We start from the raw sequence: 16,448 nt of genomic DNA, 5'->3' as shown, positions 1-16,448 counted from the left end.
GTTTTATTTAATATGACCGGCTCTTAGTTTTATTTTAAGGCTTTAGTTTAACTTATTAATTTCGTCGCTTTCCAAGCTAATGTTTTAGATGCACCTATCTTCCGAACTTTCTTAACAATTTCATTGGAGATACTTTTTAGTCTATAGTCTATTTGCCATTAAGTTTTTCTGCATTTAGAACACGATTTATGCTCCATGTTATTTAAAAATAATAGGATTGTTCTCACTTCTTTCATAAATTCTTAATTGTTCAATCACGAAGTGGCATATTTTCTTAGAAATATAGCAGAAAGTATTTTATACTATTTCTTCGTAATTTATATACCCTAAGCTATAATAAATTTAAGGGGACAAGGTACTCTGACACATCAAAAATTGATTTTTTTTGTTTTTAAAAGAAATAAATTCTCTTAATCTTTCTGATCAGAATATATATAGTTTTATTTTGGTGCGATGTGTCTAACCTACAAAAAACAGATTTTAATTGAAGTGGGTGTCTCATTAAATCGGTAATGCCACGCCCCTTCACTGAAATATGAAAGTGAAAACGTTTTGAAGGATGTAAATACCAGTAGTGATAGTGTTGTAAATAACAGTAATGATGTAGGCCTAAGTAGTAGTTGTAATATTATAATTAGTGTAGATGTGTAAGTAGGTTAGAAATTGATGTTAATTTTTAAACGCGGTTTTCTTAAAACAACATTTTTATGTATACTGTATAAGCACCTGTATCTCAGAAACTATTAATGTTACAGAGCTGAAATTTGCACGCTCATTGTACAGCATATAATGACTTAATGGTAGCACCTTCACATTAATATAATATGTATTACAAGATTTAGATATATTTTTTTGTTGAGAATTTCATGTTTTTCTCGGGAGAATTTTTATAAAAGCATATTTTTTTTTTTAAATTGACTATTTCGTTTATATGACGACATTCCATTGTCGACCAATGAAGTGAAATGAAATTTTGAATTGTAACCAATCACAGTATTAGTATTAGTATTTATTTATTTAACCTGGTAGAGATAAGGCCGTCAGGCCTTCTCTGCCCCTCTACCAGGAGATTCCAACTACAATATCAACAATAAAATTACAATTAGTATTAAATTTACAATTACAATTACAAATAATATTACAGTTAGTATTAAATTTACAATTACAATAAAATCAAAGTACGAAAAGATTACCTGAATAATTAAAGCTAGATAATTTATCATAGAGAAACAAAGAATATTTTATATTTACTGAATTACAAATTAAATCTAGAATAACAAAATTATATAGTGATGAAATTACTGAATATTGAAATATTTTGTCATAGATTAAAGAAACTATTTACAAGTAATCAATTACTGACCAAGTGCCTAGTAAGTTTTCGTTTGAATTCAATTTTATTTCGACAGTCCCTGATGCTAGCAGGTAGCGAATTCCAGAGTCTTGGCAGGGCTATTGTGAAAGAAGATGAGTATGAGGCGGTGCGATGGGATGGTATTGTTAGTATTGTTTCATGACGAGAGCGTGTGTTCAGATTGTGGTGGGAAGAAAGGTAAGTGAAGCGAGACGACAGGTACGAAGGAATAGAAGAGTTCAAGATTTCGAAGAGAAAGAGAAGTGAATGTAAATTTCTTTTCTTATCTAGTTTAAGCCAACCTATTGCTTCCAGGGATGGGGTAATATGATCATATTTACGAACATTGCTTACAAAACGTACACACAAATTATGAGCACGTTGAAGTTTCATTTTGTTGTCGCTGGAGAGGTCAGTCAGTAAAATGTCAGCATAGTCGAAATAGGGAAATGCAAGTGTCTGCACAAGGGACTTTTTTAAGCAAGAGGGGAGATGAACATTTATCCTTTTTAGCACATGGATAATAGAATATACTTTTCTGCAGGTTTCTGTGATTTGCATGTCCCAGTTGAGATTATTATCCATGTGAATGCCAAGATTTTTTACTGAAGAACTGAAAGGGATATGCACTGTACTTACTTTAACAGGGGAAATGTCGAGGTGTTTTACAGCATCGGTTTGCCGTTTGTGTCCTAATATAATTGCTTGTGTCTTTCCAGGATTGATTTTAAGACGGACTTTCTTTGTCCATGTCACAATCGAGTCAATGTCTTCGTTCAATTTATCTATAGCGTCATTTACTCGGTCTAAGCGGGAAGAGATGTAGCATTGAAGTTCGTCAGCACACAAGAGATAGTTACAATGCCTTACAAGAGATGTAATATCATTGACATATATTGTGAACAACAATGGTCCGAGTACCGACCCCTGTGGTATACCTGATGTTATGTCAAGCCAGGAGGAGCTTCGATTCCCGGATACAACACATTGTTGTCTTTCCCGTAAGTAGGATTCGAACCAACTCACAGCAGTCTCTGACAAATACATATTTCTCAATTTATGGGTGAGCAGGTCAAAATTTACAGAGTTGAAAGCTTTGCTAAGGTCAAGAAGTGTTAGTATTGTTACTTTATTAGAGTCGATTGCTTCACGAATGTCTTCGGTCACTTTAAGTAGAGCAGTGCTTGTGTTGTGTCCAGCTCTGAAACCTGACTGATACTCGTCGAATAGTTTGTGTTCGTTCATGTAGTTAGTAATTTGTCTGTGTACGATTCTTTCCAGTGCTTTTGAAATGGCTGGCAGGATACTGATTGGTCTATAGTCGTTCGGGTCGGTGGGAACTTTGACTTTTGGAAGAGGAAGAACGAAAGCTTGCTTCCATATTTTAGGGAAAGTTGAAGTGATTAAGGAACTATTGAATATATGTGCAAACGTAGGTATTACTATCTCCTGTATTTTCTGTATAAGTATTATGCCAATGTTGTCTGGCCCTTGGGCTTTTGTCTTGATGCGTCGGATGGCTTTCATTACGTCAATGGGAGTGACGTCGGTAAAATAGAATTTGTCTTGAGTTGGGGGAACTGAGTCAGGCAAAACTGTGTCTTGTTTCGTTGTGTCGTTCAAGCTCGGGTCCTTTACAAAGTGTTCGTTCAAGCTGTCAAGTGGGACAGTCAGACTTTGCGATAATTTTTTCAGCTAGATTTATCGCTCTCAATTTATCGCATGGCCCATCTTTTGTTTAGTCGTTGTCGCCAACTGTTTCCCCGTAAATTGATGATCATGAATACATTAAGATGTAACTACACGGTTAAACTTTTCTTTCAACTTTAAATCAATGAATGCAAGATTGATATTTAATATTAATTAATATAATTACGCAGTGAAGACGACGTTCAAAACGGCGCATCATGTAGACACAAAATCTTCATGCATATTAATTGAACGTACCTTTAAACTTGATTCTTTCAATATTCTTCTCAGATTGCACGCATACGCGATTGGAATATTGAACTGTGTAGATGCAGCTTTAGTTCCGTTACACACTACACCGAAAATGCGTTTGTCGAGCTATAAAAAATGCTTTCGTGTAGCGCTGATTGTAAGTAACGGTCGAAATAAGGCACAGCTGACACTCGTCCTGCTCCCACAGGTAACATAACCTATAATTGTAGCCTATATAAAATTTGTATCTTGTGAATGAAATGAAACAATTAATAGAAAGTCAGCTGTTCAAATTTATGTAACATCATCGCATATCAAACCCAATGACCTTGCATAGTAATAATAAGGTCATTTCATCAAACTGCCTTCCGTATGGCGTAATAAAATTCGTGTTTTAATTAGGCCTATCTATACAGAGATGGCTTCACTGTGTAGCAACATGTCTCGCTGTAAATACATAAGCATAGGTATATAGCTGTCCCCACTGTTACTGTTAAATTAAATTATGATTTCAGCAGATAATGAAAATGTATTTGTTATAATAATAAGAGAAAAGTGCAGTACATGTAATTAACATTGTTAAACCTGTATTTCGCAATTGGCATTACTGAATAATAACATCGAATTTCTTTATTGCAGTAATCGAAATTCATCTACGAGTATTTCAACTTCGCAATGTCTGAATAGGTTAAGTATTCGTTAATAAACAATTATTAACATTTTGTGATCGAATTTTAGGGATATATTATTTACATTTTTATTTTATTCACGCAATAGTCTTAATAAATGCCACTCGAGGTCTGAGATTTCCCAGATAAAGCTTAGACCTCTCGTGACATTACTACAGATAAAATCGAGCTAGATCTATAATTCTGCTAGTCAACGTAGATAAGAATATTGAAAATATGCATGAAAAATTTTAGCCATATACATTAACTAATTTTGAAGAGAAAGGTGCATGAATTTAACAAGTTTTTGTTTTTTTTTCTTCTTTTATTTGAATACAATTTTTTAAATCTCATTTATAGCAGTTAATATAACAAATTAACCACCAATATAATCCTAAAATCATGTAAAGTAACATGTAGACAATTTGAAGATAATACCTTTTATAGTTTAGGAGAAATAACCACATAAAATCAGCCATGCGCACTATGAAAACACCTAGACTATCTTGTCTCCTTAATGAAGTTTCGCCGTTTTAATATGTACTGCATTGCCACTGAGAAAGTTAAACTACACTACATGGAATACAGTTCTTTACTAATGCTATAACTTGCCGTTCCTTCAGTCTGTGTTACCTGTCCATAGTACGCAACACGGAAGCTTCGCGTGCTCGACCCAGGGGAAATGTACACACTATATCCTCGGAAATGAAGTTGGATCAACAGTGAAGGACCGACAACATTTGCCATATCGAAAACCTGTTCCCTTGATATGTACAAGCATAATTTAATACATCATTCCAAAGGGTCTGTTCAGTAAATGAATCAAATTATCGTCCCATGTTTTGGGATTACACAAATGGGAAATACCTAAAATGTTTAATAGAAGGCCTTCACTATTTTGCCGAGAGGGACCACTTGTCCTAACAATCGTGAAATACCAGCATGACGATTCTATATTTAGATTATGTTAGAGTACCGGTATGGAATGTCTTTATGCATTACACATGTCAGAATATTTGTGTTATGTACTCCTCAGGATATCTAATATAATTCCGCGCAGTCCGTAAGTTATAACTAGTTTGAGACATGTCTTTCTAAACTTTAGACTTTATTTCTATTTCTACAATTTAAAAAGCATCAGATTTCGTTGCGGTCTCACATGTCTTCAGAGACATCTATCTGCATGAGGAAGAACCTAGGAGGAGGAAGTTGTGAAATTTCGCTGGGAGATTTTTCATTCTGGGACAGGGCCCTTTTACGCGCCGTAAACCTACGACTCAGGGCTGCCATCTGTATTTTCCTTCCTAAGGAAGTGATGCTCAGAATTTTTATCGCTCTTAAAATTTCATCGCCCTCGGTTGGATTCCTAACTTTGGTTCCATTGAGGAGCATGACATAGCTAGACCACCGAAGACGGAATTACGTTGTTATCGATAATGATTTTTAAGAATAAACTGATTTTGAATTAACGAATCTAAGAGCAGTGAATTTAAGTGCAGAGTTAACACGCTTCCTAGTCACGTAATAGGAGTTGGGTAATTGAAAACGTCACTGGACTTCATGGATTGATAGCTGTAGTAGAAAGTATAGACTCGGAGAGACTAAGAAAGAACGTTTTGAGAATGCCGTTTGAGTAGGATAATAAAAGTAACAATATTTCTTTAGTTTGAACCGACAGTAGGGTATTATTTTTAAACACCCTCCTTCCAATCCCCAAAACAACTTTTTAAAAGAGAGTATGGACTCTTGTTCTTTTCGTAATTAAAGAGAGAAAAAAATAAAAGAGTGTTGGAAGGAAATGGAATCTGTGCCACAAGATGGATAGACGCAGTTCGCACGTAGCGGGAATATGTTCCGTGCTACGTGCTATTACAATCCAATAAGACACAGCCCATTAACCCCTGAAAGGCATTGGTCCTCGCCGCCAGAATTGTGTGAGAGGAAAATACTCCTCGAAACACGACCATGTCAACATCTCATCAGTACGTTTTGTGTGCGTGTCTTAACTGTTTTTGTAATATCAGTATTTTGCCGTAACAGCCAGGAACTGATTCGCATCCTTACCCAAAAACGTCCTATGAAATCATTGTGTTCGCAAAATGGAATTCGCTAAAACTGCAAATTAAAAGGGTTCATAGTACTAAACACTCTGGCTTCAATTGTATTAAATGCAACTGAGAAAATAATTTCTTTTGGAGCAATTATGCCAAACATATAATACTAGTAATAATAATAATAATAATAATAATAATAATAATAATAATAATTTATTTTAGCTGGCAGAGTTAAGGCCGTAAGGCCTTCTCTTCCACTCAATCAGCTACATATGCATGAACTTACAAAGAATTCAACAATTTGATATAGATGAGTTACATGTATACAAGAGTTATTTACGAATTAAACAACAAAATACTACGAACTATTAATTAAACACTGAAATAAACTGTGTAGCAGAATTAAGCTAAAATACATAGAATGTTAATATATTTCAAACAATATATAAAAAGAATCTGAAATAATGTGACATACTCGATTATAATGTGGATACGAAATACGAAAAGCCTGAAATCCCATAAGGGCAACGGCCTCCTACAGGAGTGTAGGGTGAGCTGAAGGTCTACTACACTTGGGGAGCCAGTCCAAGAGAGCTTACACTATACACTTACAAACTAAACACATAAACAAATTATACCAACTAAACATGAAAAACTATACGGACTAAACACACAAATTATGCAAACTAAACATCCACAAAAAACTATACAAACTTAACACAAAAATTATAATCTGAACACAACTATCCACACTAAATACACGATAAAAAAAAAGAAAAAATACACAAACTGAACACATTCATAGTCTTAACTCACACACAAACTAAATACACAAAAACCTATACAAATTGCACACATAAATTGATAATGTGGATAGGCATGAATAGCCTAAATTGCAAGAAACAGAGCCATAGTGGGCCAAGAACCATTATTATAAATGGAGAAAGCAAGGGTTAAAGCTAAGTAAATACCATAGTTTAGTGGATTGACATATCATTTAGTTTTAATGTGTATACTTTATTTTACTTGCTATATGTTTCCATTGAATTATGGTAATAACTTAATTTTAACCCTTGTTTTCTACGGTTTTAGTAAATGGCGCTTGGCCCATTATGGTTCTGAACTCTTCAATTGCAAGAAACAGAGCAACTCTGTGTAAAATATAACTGTATAATGAGGTTAATAATATATTAAACATATTGCGGCTAGGAAATTCACTAGTGTATTGTATAGGCCTACTTGTTCGAGGATTGATGTAGCCTTACTGTACTGTACTAGAGATTTTTCATTTCTCTGTCTGGATTATCCTCCGATAATTTTTGGGGTTAGATAGAGGATATGTGTCGCTTATTTACACTATACAGAGTGATTCAAAATCTCTGCGACAAACTCTGAGGGATGACAGCTCTAACATTAAGGAACCCTTTTTGTTAAACAGCCTATGTCTTTCGACGCATCGTTTCGAAGTTACCGTTGAAAATGTTTTTGCGCGGTCGTACGTCAATGTATGCGAATGTGTGCACTCCTGTTTGTTTGTTCAGATATTTGTAAGAGAAGAGTTGTTGTTGTTTGTTTACGTTTAATGTTCAATAACGTTTCCTTTCAGTTCACTCTAATCATTAATTGAGAATGGATGTCTACACTTTTCCCGAGTTAGCCGACGTGGTAATGTGCTATGGGGAGGCTCGCGGAAACGGAAGAAGAGCTCTCCACATGTACCAACAACAGTTTCAAAACAGAAATCACCCTCACCACACAATGTTTGCTCGACCTTATCAGCACCTTCGAGACGATGGGTCTCTTCGTCCCCGGAGCATTGGTAGAAGACCGCGTAGACGTCCATTCTCAATTGATGATTACTCTGAACTGAAAGGAAAAGGTATTGAACATTAAACGTAAACAAACAACAACTCTTCTCTTCTCTTACAAATATCACATTCGCATGCATTGACGTACGCCCGCGCAAAAACATTTTCAACGGTAACTTCGAAACGACGAGTCAAAAGACATAGGTTGTTTAACAAAAAGGGTTCCTTATTGTTAGATATAACACCTCTCAGAGTTTGTCGCAGAGGTTTTGAATCACTCTGTATAAACAGGTTGGAACAGATGCGCGATGGGGCGCGGCGAAAAGAACCGTGTTTAGCGACCTCGACACTACTCCGCGGTATGAGTCAGGGGAGATTGCGTCAGAGTGACTTGAGATACGGAAACGTGCAGTACCCCGTTGTTTAGCGTATGAGTACATAGAATAACATTTATCTGTTAGTTAAATTACAAGAGTTATGAGATCCAGTTTGAGAGAGTAGTGGTGAAAATTTCAAACATTTCCAAGAACTTCAGAGTAAAATACCATCGCGACTGATGAAATGCACTTAGAGGGGTGGCTGGGGAAGAAAGAAGAATTCAGAAAAGGCAAAACATGTTTGAAATTGAACGGAAACTAGAGTACACGGCCTAGTAGAAAGTCGCGCGCGAGAGTGGAAATCTGCCGCGCCAGACTTTGCCTTATGTTTGGGCTACAATTCGCTTCATTCAAAGAACCAACCATTCTGGACCGATACTGTGTAAATATGATCTTTGTGGACATTTTGAAGGACTCTGATGTACTTGCCACATCTCGTACTTCTCCTGTCATCGTCCAATACTCATTCCACCCATACATAGGTGCTAGAACCTGTGGGCTTAGATTCCTTGAGGCCATCCCCCTAAGATATTGCGTCGGGGGTTCTGAGCCCCCTTAGTTGTTACAGTTTTTATTTGTCATTCTTGTTCACTTTAAAACTTATATGAACAAAACTTTCTTAAAATTAAACGTTGAAATTGTTAAAAAAATGTTAAACAAGAAAAGGTAATATAACTTATATCTGAATGACAGACGGGCCGTTTTAACACTTTTAACGTTTAATTATAAGACAATTTTATAATTATATAGTTCTTATTTTATTTATTTTTATATGGCTTCAAATATATTGTTAGAAATGTTGATCAATGAACTGTTCGAAGACAGATTTGACCAGTATAAGTGACACCAATAAGGTATCACTCATGAAGCAGTTAAACCAAGAGATAATGGGATAGGGTGATCAGTTCCTTTTCCTCTCCAATACATACAACGTTGAAATTGTTAAAAGAAATGTTAAACAAAAAAGGTAATATATATGTTAATGACAGACGGGCCGTTTTAACACTTTTAACTTTTAATTATAAGACAATTTTATACATAGCTTTTACTTTATTTATTTTTTCATATTGCTTCAGATATATTAGAAATTTTGTTTAGTGAACTGCTCGAAGACAGGTTTGACCCGCATAAGTGACACCAATAAGGTATCACTCATGAAACAATTATGCCAGGAGATAATGAGGTAGGGTGGCCAGTTCCTTTTCCTCTCCATTGCATACAACGTTGAAATTGTTAAAAAATGTTAAACAAAAAAGGTAATATATATCTTAATGACACTTTTAACGTTTAATTATAAGACAATTTTATATATATTTTTTACTTTATTCATTTTTTCATATGGCTTCAAATATATTATTAGAAATGTTGTTCAGTGAAATGTTCGAAGACAGGTTTGACGCGCATAAGTGACACCAATAAGGTATCACTCATGATGCAATTAAGCCAGGAGATAATGGAGTAGGGTGGCCAATTCCTTTTCCTCTCTATTGCATACATCACTGAGTAGTAACATATTACACTAGTCAGACTTCAGGAACATACAAACAATTGTTTTTCCTCTGACACTAGGCCTATCGTCAAGTGAGATTATACTGCCTGTATTCATGGTTATTGAATATCACTGGCTTCTGTCTGATTATCAATATATATTAAATGTGTCTCTTTCTCTTTCTTCTTTTTTTTGCTCTTGTGTGTTATTTATCGATTTGAATTAATTTAATTACTGTATTTAGTAAACTGTCTTTATAAATTTCATGTTATATTACTGGCTAAGACCATACCGTACACAAGCCCGGCTCTTACGATAGTAGCTAGAAACAGTTTTGTTTTATAAAGTTAATTTGCACTCACTTTGCTAGCTAAATAAATAAATAAATAGATAGATAAGTAAATAAATAGATGTAGGCCTACATATGAGACATGAACCTCAATAAGAGATGGGTTGTAGTGTATAAAAATAATTGTTTGTAATTTTACCAGAGGTGAAAGAGAAAAAAAAAACATAAAATTTGTCTTTTTGTCTATATTCTAAAATTGATAAAATGGACTTCTCATACAATACCTCTCGGATATAGATATGTGGACAATGTATTGGTAGTTGAAGGATTAGACAGGACTTGAAAATTATTTTTGTTCGAAGAGAAAGTCAAAACATTCGTTATATTAGCAATTGCGCATTTTTAATTCCCTTATATTTGCCAACTTATCTTCATCAAGTGTCTCTGGACAATTTTATTTGTACTTTATTCGGCACCGGTTTCCATAAATAACAGCTCGTACGAATTTTTTTTTATAGTTTTTGAGCCATCAAGGTCCGCTATTATCACAGTGCGAAATGGAATTAAAATCTGCCTTGAGCGTTCGGGAAGCGAGATGAGGGAATCGATGAGATGGATATGTAGATGTTTAACTGTGGATTAAGGAACATCGAATGTGGGCATAAAAGGGAGCGGACTCCATGTTTATAGCTGCCACCACTTACCAACACACATAAAAATTCATCAAACTATAAAACAGCAAAATTGTAAAACGATAAACCGAGATAATACGTACACGCCAAAAATAGAAGTCCGCACGAAACAGCAGTTCGGACATGATTATCTCCTTGGCGTCCCTCTTTCGAACCACGAAGTGGATGTAAGACTGGACTAACGTAACAACTCATCGTCTTTGGTGGTCATATCCGAAAATCGCAGTTTCAAACGTGGACGAAAGTAATGGATTATTTTAGTCAGTTATTTTATAATACTGTTGTACAAGTTATTTAGCAACATTGGAATTTGTTTATGACGGAGAAAAATTCGTTCCGGCGCGGAGAATCGAACCGGGGGTCGTCTGGTTGGTACAGTTGGTATAGCGCTGGCTTTCTATGCCCGAGGTTGCGGGTTCGATCCCGGGCCAGTCGATGACATTAAAGTGTGCTTAAATGCGACAGGCACATGTCAGATTTACTGGCATGTAAAACAACTCCTGTGGGACAAAATTCGGCATACCGGCGACGCTGATATAACCTCTGCAGTTGCGAGCGTCGTTAAATAAAACATTACATTTTAACATTCGAACCCGGGACTCACTGGGTGCTCTACAACTGAGCTACACCGAGGCTGAATCCACGCAATCGGATCGAATCTTTCTCCTTTGGTTTTTATCCATTAGTGGCCTTACTCCATGTTCAACAAATATTATGTCATCATACAAGGAGCGCATTCATATGAGTGACCTGTACGGCCGGGACTTCACGGTTTATTTGCACTGTTGGACGAAAAATCTCTGTAAGGATTATTAATTTTTTGATCTTACAGAATTATCTTTTATAGTCCCGAGTTCGATCCGGAGCGAATTTTTCTCCGTCATCAACAAATTTTAACCATAACAGATAATTCTGTTGTTGAGAGCGATATAGACTAGTATTTGGCGAAATGAGGCCGACGAACTAAGTTTATATATATATATATATATATATATATATATATATATATTACTGATAAATACGAGAAAAATTCGTACCGGCACTGGGAATCGAACCCAGGACCTCTCAGTTCTGCGCGCTGAGCGCTCTTTACCAACTGAGCCATGCCGGGACACGATCCACGGCGCCGGCCGAACCGCTCTCGTAGTACTGTTTTACGGCCTTACTACCTGCATTTGAGACGATACACGTCATATGTATGCAGGAGCGCATATTAAATGACTTTGTTGCCGTATTCAACATCAGTTTAATGAAAACTGGTAACAGTGTATATATATCAAATATTCATATGAATGAGGTCTCGCCCACCTCATTGAATATTACACGACTAGTTTTAACTAGTCAGTTGTATTATTACTGATAAATACGAGAAAAAATCGTACCGGCACCGGGAATCGAACCCAGGACCTCTCAGCTCTGCGCGCTGAGCGCTCTTTACCAACTGAGCCATGCCGGGACACGATCCACGGCGCCGGCCGAACCGCTCTCGTAGTATATATATATATATATATATATATATATATATATATATATATATATATATATAATACCTTATATTAATATTAATAAAAAAATCGAATTACCAACAAATAAGCAGAAAACATATTATAAAATAAATAATATGAATCAATAAAAAAAAATTATTTTGTGCGAGATCGTGCGTATTTGCTTGTTTTCCGCACAGAACCAATACGCGGTAAGTGTGAAATACCACATTCAGTATTCCCAACGTAAAACACATAACAATTTCCCTCTTCTTACCGCTTAAGCGCGGCATTCATTTTACTGCTTTAGGCTTTTAACATATTATTTTTAGAGACGTTTAACATACTAATAATTATAAATTGGAAACTTACCACTGCAATTTCACCTAAATTGCAATGTTAATTATTGTTTCTAAATATTTGCAAAAATTAAGTAAAATCTACTACTCCACGAAACTTGTTGCATTCCTGATACCAGTAACATCAAAGAAGCCGTGAAAAAATCAACAAGATTCCAGATGCCGATGTTATTACTGCAATATGTTATATAAATAATATTGTTAAAATATTAAAATGACTATTACACTTTTACTACATCACACTACTTTCGACCAATAAAACGGTACGAAAGGACGTCTTTCAACCAATCATGGCCGCTTATCGCACAATTTTATCGCGTCCCTAGCATTTGTTTAATTTTATCGCGTTCCTACCATTTGTTTATTTTTATCACTACCCTAGCATTTGTTTCTTTGTTTGCCAACATTTCAAACTGCACTGGTCTGGACGTCAAAAAACAGAAAATTACAAACCACTCCAGTCGATACACATCACTTTCAAATATGACTCGCATTTTGGCATTCAAGAACAAGAATTAATAAAGATCACTGGTCATACATGAAGAGCACCATTCGGAAATCCTGAATGAGTTGAGGGATACACCATGTACACCAACGAGTTCACTTCTTTTACGCACACGTCCAATATAACATCAACTGAACCACCAAAACATTCAAATTTGAATATTTTACTTTCAATAATTGTTTCTTTTAAAATTATCCATGTTTATTTTTTATTTCATCATCGTTAATTAAAACGTTTCTTGTTTATTAAAACTTTTCTAACACTTGTTTATATTATTTAGGTTATGTTTGTTATAGCTTCTGCTATATATTATGGATATTCACGTAACAGAGATTGTTTAATACTAAGATTTATTTAAAATCATCTGTCAAGTGACGTTGATTACTGGGATCCGGATGATTGAAATGGAATGCAAATGTTTTAATAAAAATGAAACTGAATCAACAAAGCCTTCTTGACTAGTAACAGTCCACAGAGTTCAATGATGATTCCATAGTTGGCACAACTGATACCGGTAACAAGAAAACATCATCATAAAACACTACTGCCATCTAGCGTAATGTTGAGATTTTACAATAATACATTTGAAGACAGTTGTATTTTCGTAAGCCAATTAATATTTTATTGTACACTTTGTTACTTCTAAACTTTATATAGCCTACTTTCTTCTAATCGTGTAATAGTCAATTAAATCCCACTCGAGTTTTGATTTTCTCTAGATAAATCAAAACCTCTAGTGAGATTACTGTTGAAAAATAAATCATTGCATATCCTTACCGTTTATTTTAAGTTCGCATTTATAGACTGGGGGAAAAAAAAGACAGACGTATATCACGGCCTGCTGGAGTATAGTAAACACAGAAAACATTTTATAGCAACAATGTTGAAGAAAGATATTTTGGTTTTCCGAAGTTGCCGTCATTAAGTAGAAACCAACATGGAGATTTCATTGCAACTAATTAGAAATACGTCTTTCAGGTATGTAATAAACGATCTTCGCACAAAATAATCTACGATACACGAGCGGTATGTTTGTTTTCATGTTCTCGGAAATTAAAAAAGCTCAACTACGTTTCGCTTTATCAATCTTTTCCTCGACCATGAAAACGTCAACATACTTCTCTTGTAACGCATATTACTATTAAAACAATACAAATAAAATACAAATCTCCACAGGACTATTTCTAGCAATACATTATTGCCCAAATATTGAGATAGCATTGTGATTGCCTGACATTAGTCTTAGAGCTGGAGAAATGGTAATCAGCCCAAGCAGGAATTGAACTAGGTCCGAGAGCAGCACAGAAATGCGTTCACTGCCTGAGCTACGCTAGTGGCTTAGTTGTGCTTATTAAAAGATGACAAAATTATAGCGTGAATTTCTTTGGAATGTAAATAAAGCTATGTTAGATATGCGATCCATAAAAAAAATTGTCCCTGACCGAGAGACTTCAAGCAGAATTATCCACCCATATGTTTTATACAGAATGCTGGACAGATGGACGAAACATTTAGAAGAGTTATATGAGGGAATCGTTCAGGTGACTTCTCTATGGCAGACGTAGCAGCCGTATCAGAAGACAGAAAAAGGATTTTCTGTTTGAAGGGAAGAAGTTGAACTAACGCTTAGGAAACGAAGAACGGGAAAGCGAGAGAAGTGGATGAAATTCTCATTCATTTAGTAAAATGTTTGAGTGAAGACAGGAAGGAAATTATGTCATTATGCAATGAAATATATAAGAAAGACGACTGGCTTGAAGATTTTACGGAGACAGTGTTGCTTCCAATAACGAAGAAAAATAATGCCAAGAAATGTAACGAGTTCATGACAATCACTCTGATATAACAATCGGCGAAGCTTCTTCTGCAAATACTGAATCGACGTTTATATTGTGTTAAAATTGTGGGTTAATGGGTGAGTGGATGGATGGATGGACGGACGGGTGAATGAATGAATCAATGAATGAATGAATGAATGAATCGATTGTTGAACGAATGGATTAAATTCGATGGGTGAATGGATGGATGGATGGATGGATGGATGGAAATGAATGAATGAATGAATGAAAAATTATGGTTTATTTAACGACGCTCGCAACTGCAGAGGTTATATCAGCGTCGCCGGAATTTTGTCCCGCAGGAGTTCTTTTACATGCCAGTAAATCTACTGACAGAATGAATGAATGAATGAATGAATGAATCGATTGTTGAACGAATGGATTAGATTCGATGGGTGAATGGATGGATGGATGAAATGAATGAATGAATGAATGAAAGGGTGAGTGGATGGATGGTTTAGTGGATGGATGGTTGAATGGATGAATAGATAGCTGGGTGAGTGGATGGATGGATTGATGGATGGATGGAATGAATGAATGAATCGATTGTTGAACGAATGGATTAGATTCGATGGATAGATGTATGTATGGATGAAATGAATGAATGAATGAATCAATCAATGAATTAATGAATGGGTCAGTGTATGGATGGTTGAATGGATGAATAGATAGCTGGGTGAGTAGATGGATGGATGGATGGATGGATGAAATGAAATGGAATGAATGAATGAATGGATGGATGGATGGTTGAATGGATAAATAGATAGCTGGGTGAGTGGATGGATGGATGGATGGATTAAATGAATGAATGAATGGGTGAGTGGATGGATGGTTGAATGGATGAATAGATAGCTGGATGGATGGATGGATGGATGGATGGATGGATGGATGGATGGATGGATGAGTGTGTAATAAGTAGAAAGTAGGCCTACAATACCCTGGTCAATTGCAGAATGAAGGCTGTTCTAAACATAATTCGTTTTCGCTCGGAGCTGCTGCATACATGCAACTATCATCTGCATCATTTTGTTATCGCTCTACCAATCTGGAGTCTAAATAATTCTAGAATGTTACGTCAATTCCACGCCAGATTTTGTAAAGCAACGTTTTTGTGTTGAGTCGAAGATAGCGTGATGCAAGTTGTATTTGTTTCATTTAATATTCAGTTATGAATCGTTTACGGCTCTGATAGAATGGTGCTACACACAGTCTGTGCCCCTCCTTCCTTCCGTGGTGGAATGTAACTGAAAATAAAACGTTTGGGGTGCAATTACCCGCAATAACCATAAGTGAGATGTTTTTATACCAAAGCAGGTAACTTCTTATTTCCCTGTCATCGGAAAGAGTATTTTTATAGTGTTTGTGGGTGTAAAATGTATCGGCAATGAAACCGAAAGTTGGTGATTCCCTTATCGAAATGTAAAAGTCTGTTTATACCATAACCTCGAAGGGCGCATCTATGATAATTCTATCCTATTACATGCAAAACAGTCTCCTTGGAGGTTATTTTATATTCATTTTCCATTTTGTTCCCCATTCAGATTTTCGATTCTGATTTTAAAATGAAACTTTCATACTTCTGTATCGAAG

At 35.6% G+C, this 16,448-nt stretch overlaps 1 long non-coding RNA gene and 2 other non-coding genes across 3 annotated transcripts in view; 1 reads left to right on the top strand and 2 right to left on the bottom strand.

The window, feature by feature from the left end:
• LOC138708635 (uncharacterized) overlaps nt 1-16,448 on the top strand; it is a 308,542-nt gene that overhangs the window by 148,090 nt on the left and 144,004 nt on the right. The window lies entirely within an intron of this gene.
• Nucleotides 11,707-11,783, bottom strand: TRNAA-CGC (transfer RNA alanine (anticodon CGC)). Its single transcript has one exon. It is a non-coding gene; the product is annotated as a tRNA-Ala (tRNA).
• On the bottom strand, nt 12,052-12,128 carry TRNAC-GCA (transfer RNA cysteine (anticodon GCA)). Its single transcript has one exon. It is a non-coding gene; the product is annotated as a tRNA-Cys (tRNA).

This window comes from Periplaneta americana, chromosome 11 (assembly GCF_040183065.1).
Source record: "Periplaneta americana isolate PAMFEO1 chromosome 11, P.americana_PAMFEO1_priV1, whole genome shotgun sequence".
In the NCBI taxonomy this organism is placed as follows: Eukaryota; Metazoa; Arthropoda; class Insecta; order Blattodea; family Blattidae; genus Periplaneta; species Periplaneta americana.
This window is presented reverse-complemented; position numbering and strand designations above follow the sequence as displayed.